The sequence below is a fragment of the Wyeomyia smithii genome, chromosome 3 (assembly GCF_029784165.1).
Source record: "Wyeomyia smithii strain HCP4-BCI-WySm-NY-G18 chromosome 3, ASM2978416v1, whole genome shotgun sequence".
Taxonomy (NCBI): domain Eukaryota; kingdom Metazoa; phylum Arthropoda; class Insecta; order Diptera; family Culicidae; genus Wyeomyia; species Wyeomyia smithii.
The window spans coordinates 203,824,559-203,837,087 of NC_073696.1; positions in this window are offsets into that span (position 1 = coordinate 203,824,559).

Below are 12,529 nucleotides of genomic sequence, written 5' to 3' on the forward strand. Positions count from 1 at the left end.
CAGATCATGTAACAGTATCTGCAGCCAAACTGCCTCTTGGGATGCTTCTGAAAGCGCTACAAATTCTGCTTCTGCTGTAGACAATGAAACGCAAGATTGTTTCCGGCAAGCCCATGAAATAGTGCCGCCGCTGTACTTGAAAATATATCTGCTGTTAGACTTTCGATCGCTACCACATGCTGCCCAGTCGGCGTCAGCAAATCCAATCAGGACAGAAGAGTCACCTCTACTGCTCAGTCTAAGCCTCAGACCACTAGTCTCCTTCAGGTAGCGAACCATTCTTTTCAGCTCGTTCCAGTCTCTTTGGGTCGGGCAACTTACTTCACGACTAAAGCGTGGTACGCAGTGTCGTGATTCCCTGAAACACTCGCTTTATCTTCAGCCATCTTCTCTGTACGACAATCGTTTCTAGAATGATCGCCTTAGGAAGTCTTCCTCTAATGGGATTTTTCTCCTCCATTGACGCAACTTCCTTTTCACTCCCGTTTCGGTCAAAGTTTGCGTTTTCCCCTTTATCATCAATAAATGCTGTTGAAAGGTTTTCCGTTTGTGCGTTCGTAGTATCACTGAAACGAATTGATTCGCTTATTTTCTGGGAGTAAACATCAAGCTCAATACCTAGAAATGATTTCTCTGTCTGATCCTAATACTTTCTTCAATAACTAAGCAGAATCGAATAACAATTCAATACGGTGTTAGATGTCATTCATATTATTTTGGAGCAAGGATTTTTTTAACTTATTATTTAAGTAATTGCTTGATACCGTGTACAACATCACGCAACGTTGTAAGGTTCTAACGATCCTGTTGGTAACCTGTCTGTAACTAATGAGCTGTCATAAGTTCTGTTTTTGTTTTGTGTCTGTCTGTCTACATCCTTCTCCTACTCTACTCTAAAAACGGGACTCGTGATTAACAGAGTCTGTGCTATAGACTCTGGTGAATATATATTGAATATTTTGAAGCAATCTTTTGAATACCAGTTAAAAATCATCCGTTTCGATGAACTTTTTATGTAAATTATACTAAACGCTTATTTATTCCTTTTTACGAAGATAGCAACGTAGCGAATTTGGATTTTCTACAAGCTTTTCCCTGTCGTCATAGATTCAAACAATCAAGAATTTTCAAGTTGGTAAAGTAAGCCGCTCATTTTTATTCTGTTCTTTTATTTGTTTCTATAGTGATGGAAAATCAACAAAGTACTTTTCATAGACGAGTGAAGGAACTATAGTGATTAAAAATTAACAAAGCGCTTTACTTAGGCTAGTGAAGCAACGTCGAACTATTTCATTTCAAGAATTCTAGTCAAACACAAAGTACACGAAGTCATCATTGTATCTCAAAGGTCGTTTGATCGAATCCTTACTACGAAGCCGCCTGGATTCCGAAGAAGAGTTCTCTCCAGACATCAAAGCATCGGATTGTTGAGTTGGTCCCGAATTTTTTCAACAGGAGTTGTAACAGAGTTGGCAGATGGTATTCCGTTTCCGAGTGGTTGCTCATCGGTTTCTTCGGAATCAAAATCAGGGGCCCTTTTGACGTCTTGAATATTCCTCGAGTACTGGACACCCCTTCTGCTAACTATTACTACCTTAGCACCGGTTCTGGCAATGACTTTGTATCGCTCCAGAGAAAATACGGGATCGGTTTTGTCTTTCTTTTGTTGCGCAAGTAACACTACGTCACCCACAGTGATGTCTGAGTTCTTTGCCCCACGGTTATGGTCGGCATATTTTTTACTGTATAACTTCGCCTCAGCGTCCCGTTCTCGAAGGTCAGTAAGATCAATGTCATTTTTGCTAGTTTTGGTCCACAGGGTTGGAAATATTCCACGGTATTTCCAACCGACCATGAGCTCGAATGGAGTTACACCTAATCGCGAGTGAGGTACCAAAGTGTTGTGCCTGTGTACATATTGTTGTAAGGCGGTTCGCCAATTTATTCCTTCCAACATCGAAGCTGACAATGCCTTTATTATCCCCTGGTTCTGTCTTTCAACCGCCCCGTTTGACTGAGGACTAAGCGGGATAGCTTTACGAATATTAACCCCTTTCTCCTTCCAGAAATTGTTGAAAGCAGAACTTTGGAAGGGTGGCCCGTTGTCGCTTTGGATTATTAACGGTAAGCCCCACGTCACAAACACCTCACACAGGGCCGCATTAGTGCTTGCCGCGTCCATGTGTCGCATCTCAGCTACGGAAAAATACCTCGAATACGTGTCGATCACCACCAGGAATTCACCTGAACCACAGTGAGGAATTGATAGAAAATCGATCTGTAAGATTTCCCATGGTCCATCAGGAAACTCCCTTGATACTAATGGTAAAGGCGGATTTCGTTTTGAAAGCAGTGTGCATGTTACACAATTTCGAACGAATTTTGAAACCTCAGAAGACATTTTTGGCCACCAGAAAAATTGCCTCATAATGCGTTTTATGGCCATTTCTCCAACATGACCACCATGAGCAGAGTTTAGAGCCTTTCTACGAAGACATTGGCAAAACTACCCGCTCATTCTTGAACAGTAGAGACCCCATAGTTTGGAGATTATTTTTTTGTGCTTCATAGGGATGTAATGCGCTTGGCCATTCCTTCTTTTCTAGAGCTTCACGAACCAGTTGCAATTCGTCATCTTCCTCTGACATTACATCAATCTCTGCCCATGTTAACTCCATACAGCCAGTGTCCAACGCGTAAAGAAAATGTTTGTCTTCGTCTACATCAAATTCTTCGGTCTTCTGCGATTCCGGTATCAAACGTGATAATACGTCAGCAACATTTTCGTCACCGGGAACACGCTGTATAGAGAAATCGTACGGTTGTAGTCTTAAGGCCCAAGTTTCAGCCCGAGAGACGGCTCTCTTTCCTAGTCGGTGATAAGGATTGAAAATAAACTGGTTAGCTTCAGAATCGGTGCGAATGACGAACGATCTAGCAAGTAAGTAGTAACTAAATCTCTCCACGCCCCAGACAACCGCTAATGCTTCTTTTTGTGTTTGTGGGTAACGTATTTCGGAAGCACTAAGCGTCTTTGAAGTACATGCTATGATACGTAGATTTCCTGCATCATTGAATTGGGTAAGGACTGCTTCAAGGCCTATCGGTGACGCATCAACGAACAACTCAATTTTGTCAGTTGGGCTATAGTATCCCAAACGTTGTATTTCACCCAGAGCTTTTTCTTTTAAGTAGCGATTTTCTCTTTCTTTTTTTTTTGACAGACATAAAACAAAAACAGAACTTATGAGAGCTCATTAGTTACAGACAGGTTACCAACAGGATCGTTAGAACCTTAAAATGTTGCGTGATGTTGTACACGGTATCAAGCAATTACTTAAATTATAAGTTAAAAAAATCCTTGCTCCAAAATAATATGAATGACTTCTAACGCCGTATTGAATTGTTATTCGATTCTGCTTAGTTATTGAAGAAAGTATTAGGATCAGACAGAGAAATCATTTCTAGGTATTGAGCTTGATGTTTACTCCCAGAAAATAAGCGAATCAATTCGTTTCAGTGATACTACGAACGCACAAACGGAAAATCTTTCAACAGCATTTATTGATGATGAACGCGAACTTCGACGTTTACAGAATTAAAATAAAGTTGCGTTGATAAAGGGGAAAACGCAAACTTCTTGTTTTGTGTCTGTCTTGGTTCCTACACGCAGTTGAAAAGAAAAGAGGTTCACGAAATTTTGTCCTTTTTACCAAACGGAATTTTGACAGCTGAGAATGCTTCACAGTAACGATATCTGACGTGAGTGAGCGCATGATTTTTCCTTTTTTCTAGAACACTCGAACACACTTGTTTACCGCGATCTGGTGTGAGAGCAGGAATGCCAGGTAATTTTTTCAAAAGTCTTCATGGTCTGCGAAAAAATGTCTTCCTACCCGAAGCCCGAAGGCTGAAAAAACTTTCCTGCAAATCGAAAACTGTCTAGCAACAAAATACAGGTCATCAATAATGCACCAATGCAAAATTCGGGTCGTTCACATATTTTTCAATGTCTTCACATGTTTTCTCCAATGTCTTCACGTTGTCGTCACAAAAGTGGATGTCTTCATCGTACACTCAAAATATTTTTCACGTTATTGTTACGTGAAAGTTCCTATACTTGTTCGTTTCCTGTCATTTTGCATGATTTATGTGACAAACATAACATCTACGTGAAAATCTCATGCATGGTTAATCACGTACCATCTACGTGAACTTAACAATGTCAAACAGGATGTATCGCGTGAATTCTCTGTGCGAAATGAACCAGAAATCAAAATGGCGAAGCTGTTGTCTGATTCTGAACATAGAACAGAATTTTTGGATGGCTTGCAAATAAGTGAATTTTCGAATCCTAATAAACTCGAGACTTGAGCTTAAAGGTTTCACACAGCTTCAGTTCAAAGGTGGAAGAGTTACCTGAACGAAAACAGCTGCAGCGGATAATCCCCGGGAAAGTCGTAATATTTATCAGTTTTTGTTGTTGTTTTATTTATTCACGAATTTGCATACCTGAGTGATATCTGATAGCAATAACGTTTTACGAAATGTACAATTTTCATTTATTGCTCTAATTTTTATGAGCTAGGAAACGGGTTTTAGAAATTATCAAAATATGTTGCGCTATAAATCAGGTATGCAAATTCGTCGTTTACCTCGTCGGAAACCGATAATTATTTCATTTGATTTCATGAACTCAAATGACAATCACGTAGAATCTACTAGAAAATGATAGTGGAAAATATTCACGTAACTTTTCCGGTAACTATAACGTGATAAATATTTTGAATGTAGGCTAATGTCTTCCAATCTGGCATCGCTGGGTGTGAGACGACCAACCAACTGCCTGACACTTTCAGTACCTGAATAATGTCAATGCTAATATTCCGTGCAAGAAAAAGTGACATTTTGCTTCACAGCAGTGTTCACAGCAAGTGAATTTTGTTTTCCATTTCGGTTTATGATTTCTTTTTAGCTGCGTACTAGGTACCAGAAGAAATTTCATTGCCTGATTCAGTGCCTGAATTTTACATTAGATTGAGATAGGAAAATGAATTCCTTTTTGAACTGCATACTGCGCTTAAGGATGGAAATGGCCGCTGCGATATCTGGTCTGCTGTTGACTGCAATGTACAACAATTGACCAACCACCTTTTGGTATTGTTGATTGCTAGGTAACAAGAGTTCATCTTCTTCTGTCTTGCCATATCCAGGATCAATTGGCACGGTTGAAACTTTTGTATCCTGTAGACCACCAGAACGTACGACATCATCAATGTACTTCCGCTGACTGATGAAGAAATCTCCACAATTATCTCGCTCGACTTCAATGCTCAAGTAAAACTTGATATCCCCAAGACTACTGATTTGGAAATTCATAGCAAGTGTTTGCTCTAATGCACTGATCAAACGTTCATCCTTACTGGCCACAATTAAATCGTCTACGTATACCAAAACATAGCACCACCAGCCATGAGCTTGTTTAGTATACAGGCACGGATCTGCCTCACTTCGCATGAAACCGTCTGCCTCTAACACCCCGTGAAGTCGCTGATTTCATGAACGAGCCGCTTGTTTTAGCCCGTACAGGCTTTTCTTTAAACGGCATACCTTGCCTTCCACGCCGTTTACGCCATACCATTGCGCCATAGTTTCATAAATATCTTCTCCCCAAGGTTGCCGTTGAGAAACGCTGTTTTTATGTCGAATTGCTTGACGCTCATCATTTTCTTTGCTGCAACAGACATCATCGTGCGAAACGTAGTATGACGAACGACTGGCGCAAAAACTTCATCGTAGTCCGTCCCAAAACGTTGGTTAAACCCCTGGGCTACCAGTCTGGCTTTGTATCGAACTACATTACCGTTTTCGTCGCGTTTTCCTTTAAACACCCACTTGCATCCGATGGCTCGTTTACCCGCAGGAAGATCAACCAAATCCCAGGTCTCGTTCTCTTCAATTGATGCTAGCTCTTCCGTCATTGCGCGACGCCACTCGTTGCTGTCTGGACTGTGTAACGCTTGCTGCAATGTTTTCGGCTCCTCCTGAACCAAAGTTTCTGCCGCACACGCGTAACGGTTTAGAAAAATACCAAAATTGGACCTTGTTGACCTGCGAGGTAAATTAATATGCACCTCTTCGGCATCGGACTGCGCCTCATTCGCTGCTCTCTCAGGATCGTCCCAGACATCATCGTCGTCAGAATCCATTGACTCTTTCTCATTTAATGAATCCACTTGCTGCAAACTGATAGATGAAATAACCAAATTTTCTGCCACTGGCCTTGGCTTAGGATCGCAAGTCGCTAAAAATTTCACATCACGGCTAATTGTCACTTTCCCTGTTGATTCGTCCACCGGGCGGTATGTTTTCGATGCTTCACTGTACCCAACGAACCTCAGCTTGACTGCTTTGCTATCCAGCTTTCCTCTCTTCGTGTTTGGCATATGACAATATGCGTTTACGCCAAATCGCTGAATGTGTCCGAGATTGGGCTTTTTCTCGAACCATCGCTCATATGGTGTGCTAGTGATCGATCGTGACGGCAATCGGTTTTGCATGTAGTTTGCTGAGAATGTTCATCACCGCTTCTCCCCAAAAACGCTTGTCAAGATTGCCATTTCGACCAAGTATCTGTTTTTCCTTCCAGCCACCCTGTTTTGCTGTAGGTGTACGGTGCCGTCAACTGTCCAACAATACCGTTTTGCTCCAAGAAAGCCTTGAATTTCTTACCGATGTACTCGCCACCGCGGTCTGACAGCAGAATTTTAGGTTTCTTTCCAAACTGCGTATTGACCAGTTCAACGTACTCTTTGAATTTCTGGAGCGCTTCTGATTTCTCACGTAAGAGATATACCACCGTGTACTTGGTGTGATCGTCGATAAATGTTATAAAGTATCGCCTGCCGCCCATAGTTTTTGTACGCATTGGCCCACAAATGTCACAAATGTCATTTAGTGCACAAATGATGTGACACTTCCGGATGCCTTTGGAAATGGAGTCCTATGCATTTTTCCTTCAACGCATACTTCACACGTATCGGTGCAACTGCATCTTTTCACCTTCACACCATCAGCTACCGTTTGCAATTTCAACATGGCCTCGCAGTCTCTATGACCCAGCCGCCTGTGCCAAACATGAACGCAGTCATCACTCGTCGTTGTCATGGATACACGCTCTGATGATTGACGCATCACAAACAAATTTCCAACGGACTCCGCCGTCGCACAAACCTTTTCTCCTCTCATGATTTTCGCTCCGCTGGCATCGAATATTACAACGAATCCTTTTTGCACGAGTCTTTTCACAGAAAGCAATTGCGACTTCATTTCCGGAACGAACAAGACACATTCTATCGGCACATCACGCTCTCGACCAGTCCCATCGATGACATTGATCCGCCCAGCACCGCGGCCCTTTGAACGAATTTTCATTCCATTAGCTACCCAAACGTCTTCTGTAACTGCATCATCCAGATCTACGAAGAAATCCCGGTAATTTGCAATATGACAAGTCGCACCGGAATCTAATATCCACAGTTTTTCCGTTTGATTGCCGCAACCAGTAAGGGACGCGTAGTGATCTTCGTTGCGCTGCGACACGTTGTTGGCTTTATGGTGCTTGGTTACCACTTTTTGTTGCTTAGTCCCAGCTTTCGGCTTTCTCCACACTCAGAATTTTTCACAATTTGCTTTCTGGTGTCCCAACTTTTTGCAGAAGAAACACCGATTATTCAGTCCGCAACGCAACGAACTGAAGAACATTGCGTCAGCCAAAAGCAGCACGCGAACGATGAGGAGAAAGTAGGGGAAACGCCACAGCAGCGCGTATAAATAAGGCGAACCAAACGCGCGTCAGGTGAGTTTTTTGATAACCTTTGGAACGAGCGGAAGCAGCAGAGAAAGCAGTAGTAGCAGAAAACCCTTGTCTGGAGAAAGACGCTATAGCCGGAAAACGGTTAAGAAGAAAAATACCTTTGTTTTGTACCTACAACCGAAGAGCAAATATAATGAACTAGTTGAAACGTGTTCGTGTGTGATGTTTCGTTTCCAGCAAGAAGATTCCCTCGTTCGGTCACATTTTTATTGAAGAGATCACAATCGGTCCTTATTAGGGCCTGAGGAGTTTATTGAATTTTTGAATTGAATTTTATTGGTTGGTGCTACACTAAAGCTGCATGAAGGCAGCTTTCGTTCACGGATTGGTAATCATGGCTTGGGCAGATTCCACTGGGGAATTTGCATATCTCTACATGCAAGGCAGCCTGCAAAATCATACAGTCCACTGCAAGACGACGCAACATTTTTGGTCCTTCGAGCCGGATAGCCCTTGGATTTGGAAAATTCGCCTGCTTAGAGCAGTAAAGCTCGGCTGCATCTGGGGGAATTGATTGCTTGGAGACGGAACACACACACACACACACACACACACACACACACGAAACAAATAGAAAGTGCTTGTGAACATTTTAATAAAAACGAAGTAAAAGTGAACATTTGAAAAAGTTTGATTACGAACAATCAGTTGACTAAGTGCATTTGTGTAAAACAAAAGTTTTGCTATGAGACGAACACCGTCAAAAAATGAAGGCGCTGCTGGCGGTGGTGGCAACAGTAGTGTTGGTGGCCGCCACGAAGAAGAAGCGAATGATCTCGACGCGCTTGCCCATATGCGTGGGCTTGCAAAAGGCAAACTCACTCGCGTTAAGAACATGTTGGAACAAGTTGCTGGTGAAGAGATGACGCTGCCCAAGGTAAAAGTGCTCGGTAAGAAGATAGAAGCGGCATACAGTGAATTCAATGCTTGTCATGAGCGCATCATGGCAATTACTCCTGCCAACAAAAGGAAGGATCAGGATTGTAAGTACCTCGAATTTGAATCTCTCTATGATAATGTGTCATTAACGGTTGAAACGCTGAGCGAAGGATTACTTCAAGCCCCTGTAAACGCTCTAGCAATTCCAAATCAGCAATTGATAGTTCAACAATCTCTTCCACGTGCAATCCCACAGTTTGATGGTCGTTTCGATCAGTGGGAAAAGTTTAAAGTTATGTTTCGAGACGTTGTAGATCGATCAAACGACTTGCCTCGTATTAAGCTCTACCATTTAGAAAAGGCTCTGATTGGGGATGCAGCCGGTATAATTGATGCAAAAACCATTTCAGATGGCAATTATGACCGCGCTTGGGAAATATTAACAGAAAGATTCGAAGATAAAAGACGACTAGTTGATCATCATATATCAGGATTGTTGAAATTAAGAAAAATGACGCATGAAAGTTTTTCCGAGCTAAGAACACTTTCAGATTCATGCATAGGCCATGTCGAAAACTTGAAATATTTGGGTCAAGAATTTTCTGGGGTATCAGAGATGATTGTTACCTATCTTCTCACAAATTCACTCGATGATGAAACGAAAAAACTTTGGGAAGCCACAGTTTTACGTGGAGAAATGCCTCATTATGATAACATAGTCAATTTTCTAAAAGGTCGCATTTCCATATTAGAACGATGTCAAAAGTCCACAACTGATAGCAAAGTCAAACATTCCTCCCGTGTCACTGCAAAACTGGGTCAAAATATGTCAAATGTGAAATCGAATGTCGCTACTTCTATCAGTTGCGAATTCTGTACTGGTGAACATGTTGCGTTCAAGTGTTCAACATTTAATGATTTATCAGTGGAAAATCGACTTAAGCTAGTGCGTGAGAAACAAGTATGTTTTAACTGTCTACGACGTGGTCATCGAGGAGCTGAATGCAAATCTACTAAGACATGCTCAAAGTGTAAAAGAAGACACCACACTTTGCTACATGCAGAAGGAGGACCTGCACAAGGCACCGATTCGAGCGCCTCCAAAGCGATCGGACAGCCAGTATCGCAGTCATCGGCTGCTGTGCAACCTTCAGATACCAAGGCTGCACCTGAGCATGTATCTACTACAGCAGCTTCGAACATGGGTGGAGTACCAACTTCTCAAATATTTTTGCTAACGGCAACGGTTGTCATCTTAGATAAACTTGGACAGCAGCATACATGTCGAGCGCTTTTCGAGGTTAATTCGGAGCGGATCGCAGGTTAATTTTATTTCAAAGGCAATGCATCAGAAGATTCAAACAGAAAGCGAAGCGGTTAATATTCCTATAACCGGCGTTAATAGTCTGAAATCCAACATACGACAACGAGTCAAAGTACAAGTACTTTTAAGACAAAACGATTTCAAGATTGAGATGGATTGCTTAGTTTCGGGTTCGGTGACAGGAATGCTGCCTACTATTGCGGTTGATACAGCCAAATGGAATATACCAACGGGAATAGTACTTGCGGATCCAATGTTTTACCAACCAAGAGAAGTGGATTTATTGATCGGAATGGAATGGCTCGACGATATATTAAAACCTAGCCGATTGAAGTTGTCGGATGATTTACCTACGCTACAGGACTCGCAATTTGGATGGTTAGTTGGTGGAAAATGTGTAAATGTGGAAAATTCTATGAATTCAATAGGCCAATGTTTTCACGTCGCAGTATCTACAAGTGAGTTAAGCGAACAAATACAACGGTTCTGGGAAATAGAGAGTGTACACAACGAAGAAAGTGTTGCATCAGAGGCTGAACAGTGCGAACTACACTTTCAATCAACATTCAAACGGAATAAGGAAGGACGATATATTGTCCAGTTTCCACTCAAAGAATCTTTCAATCAACTTGAAAATTCAAGATCTATGGCACTCAAGAGATTCTACGCTCTCGAATATAGGTTACTGAGGAATCCAGAAATTAAGAAGCAGTACGACGAGTTTATAGAAGAATATGAGCAGTTAGGGCATTGCAAGGAGGTGAATGAAGAAGATGATCCCGAAGGTATAAAGAAGTGGTACTTGCCACACCACGCAGTTCTAAAACCTACTAGTTCTACAACAAAATGTCGTGTGGTTTTCGACGCTTCAGCGAAAGTAGGTGGGATTTCGCTAAATGATGTAATGATGATTGGTCCTACTATTCAACCAGATTTATTAACTATCATATTGAAATTTCGATTATACCGTTATGTTTTAAGTGCTGAAAAGGAAAAACCCCACAGATCCCATTAAAGTACTCGAATTAAAAACCGTTACCTACGGGACAGCGGCAGCGCCGTTTTTGGCTATTCGGGCGCTGTATCAATTGGAGATAGATGAGCAACACTAACATCCCATGGTGGCAAATGTAGTAAAAAAATGTTCTATGTCGACAATGCATTATTTGGTGGAAATGATTTGAATGAAGTTATAAAGCTTCAGCAAGAACTGATTTCTTTACTAAATCGTGGTGGTTTTCATTTGCATAAGTGGGCAGCTAACGATGTGCGACTTCTGGACGCTATTCCTGCAGAAGATCGAGACGAGATGGTGAGAATAGAAGAATTTAGTGCTAACGAAGCAATCAAAACTCTTGGGTTGATGTGGGATCCTGTAAAGGACGAATTTATTTTCCTTGCCCAACCGGACTGTAGCAACTCAACACCAACGAAGTGACAGGTACTATCCACAATGGCGAGACTTTTTGATCCGTTAGGTTTGTTATCATCTGTTATAGTTTTGGCAAAGGCATTGATGCAAAGCTTGTGGAAAAATAAACTTAAGTGGGATGATCCCATTGATGGCGAGCTTTTAAATGATTGGAGAAACTTTCTTGGTGCACAAGTAGTTCCGAACGAAGCAAAACAAATTGAAATACACGGTTTTGCAGATGCTTCTCAAATAGCCTACGGGGCATGTGTGTATTTACGCTCAATATACAACGAAAACTTTGCCAGTTTGCAGTTAGTAACAAGTAAGTCCAAGGTTTGCCCCATTCCCCGGCTGTCCATTCCAAGAAAGGAACTACTAGCAGCGCGCCTCCTGTATCGTTTGGTAAAGAAAGTCATCGACGCAATGGAATTGAAAGGTATTCCAGTAATACTTTGGTCTGACAGTCAGGTGGTACTAGCGTGGCTCAGCAAGCCACTGGAAAAACTTCAAATATTTGTTAGGAATCGAGTTGCCGAAATTGTATCTACAGATAACTTCGAGTGGAAATATGTCCGTTCATTCGACAACCCAGCTGATATTGTTTCGCGTGGCATGTCAGCCAAAGCTCTTTCAAGAAACAATTTATGGTGGAATGGACCATCTTTTTTGCATACTGCAACATATGAAAATGAATCGCCAGCAGCATTGAATGACAGTGAAATTCCCGAACTGAAATCTGAGGCAGTAGTAAACATAACTATCGAGTTCCAGGAACTTCCTGTGCTAACCAAGTTTGAATCTTTTCGTAAAACTCAACGGGTTATCGCTTATGTTTTAAGATTTATTTCAAATTGCCGTCTCAAAGTAGAAAAACGCACAATTACCCTCTTTCCTACCATTCCTGAGTTGAAAAGGGCTACAGAAAGAATTATTCAGGCTATTCAAAGACAAGATCTAGCCGACGAAATTGAACGTGTTCAAGATGGAGAGCCTTGCAAGAAGATTGGTAATCTTAATCCGTTTCTGGACAATGGAT